The sequence below is a fragment of the Condylura cristata genome, unplaced genomic scaffold, assembly GCF_000260355.1.
Source record: "Condylura cristata isolate star-nosed mole 26May11 unplaced genomic scaffold, ConCri1.0 scaffold00002, whole genome shotgun sequence".
In the NCBI taxonomy this organism is placed as follows: domain Eukaryota; kingdom Metazoa; phylum Chordata; class Mammalia; order Eulipotyphla; family Talpidae; genus Condylura; species Condylura cristata.
Window position 1 is genome coordinate 49,902,905 of NW_004567103.1, and position 1,428 is coordinate 49,904,332.

Genomic DNA, 1,428 nt, shown 5'->3' on the forward strand with positions numbered 1-1,428 from the left:
TGGGGTACAGGCCAGAGGCTCAGGGGCGGGGAGAGGCTTCACCAGAGACAGAGAGGGGAGCAGAACAGACAGATCCACAAAGTACACTGCTGAGGGGAGCAGCGGGCAGGTCAGGAGAGGTCTGCCACACCATGTGGTCACCTCTAGGGCAGGCGGGAATGGAACTCATGCGGAAGTGGCTTTAGATTCTCAGCGCTGTGCTTTAACCCATTGCGCCACCAGGGAGGGCCTCAAGAAGCTCTTTTATCAGAATGAAAAATGAAGACTAGTAGACTCCATTTCATACCTACTGTATAAGAATCTCTGGAGTGGGACTTAGGAAGCACCATATTTCATATTTTTCCAGGTAACTTTCCTCATACACTAAAGTCTGAGAACTGTACACCAGAGAGAGGCACATTGAGAATAAAACTCTGGGGAATACAAGTATCCCCCATATCTGAAAGTGGAGTTTGCCTATGAAAACTTTTATGTGCTGAAATAGCTTAGAGAGAAGCAGCAATTATCAATTTATATGGGAAAAATTTTTTAACATTCCCAGACCTCAAAATAACCTACAAAATCATACCAAATACAACATGAAACCTAAATTAACATACAGTAAAAGCTGGAGTGATGGGGTAAGTATGCAGCCTGTTTAAATGGTTACTGCTTAGAGTGTGAGCCATCTCTATTCCATTGCAGCCATCCAACACTGACAATATTTCTGAATTTCCGCTGTAAAAATGAAAAATCCCTTTTGGATGTCTTCCAGTGAGTGAAAACAGGCACAAAAGTCAAAACTAAGTGGCACAATTCAAGAAGGGATAAGGGTAAAGTGGGGATGGGAGAATAGCAGCCCATGCATTTGAAGAATAGGATGTGGGGATGGAGAAAAGACCCTTGGGAGGAACGGTTAGCTGGGAGGAGAGCCAGAACAGTGTGGTGCAGCAAAATGCAAGAGTGGAGATTTCAGGCAGGTGCCCTGTCAGAGGACATGACAAGGTCTAGTTCAATCCCATCCAAAGTGCTGTCCACTGAATTCCGCTTAGGCATCCCCTGGAGCTTCCAACAATAGGGAATCTCAGACCCCATGCCAGTAAACTGAATCACATTTTCACAAGATCCTCAGGTGAATCATGTACACATTGAACAGTTTAAATCACCCTTATTATCCATTGTATTTAGCTTTTATCTCATTGGAACTGAAAGTGAGCCATTTTAGGAGTTGAAACAGGAAGCAGAATGAGTGGTTTTAAGAATGAATAGGACAAAGCAAAACAAAAGCAAACTCTGCCATTGTAAGAACAGAATGATGGTTATCAGAAAATAAGGGGAAAGGAGAGAGGGTGAACCAGGTCAAGGAGGCCCACTGAGTGGTGGAGGAAATGGGTGAGCTCATGATGCAGTAAATATGTTAAACGTCAATTACAGTGTGCACAGCTGAAA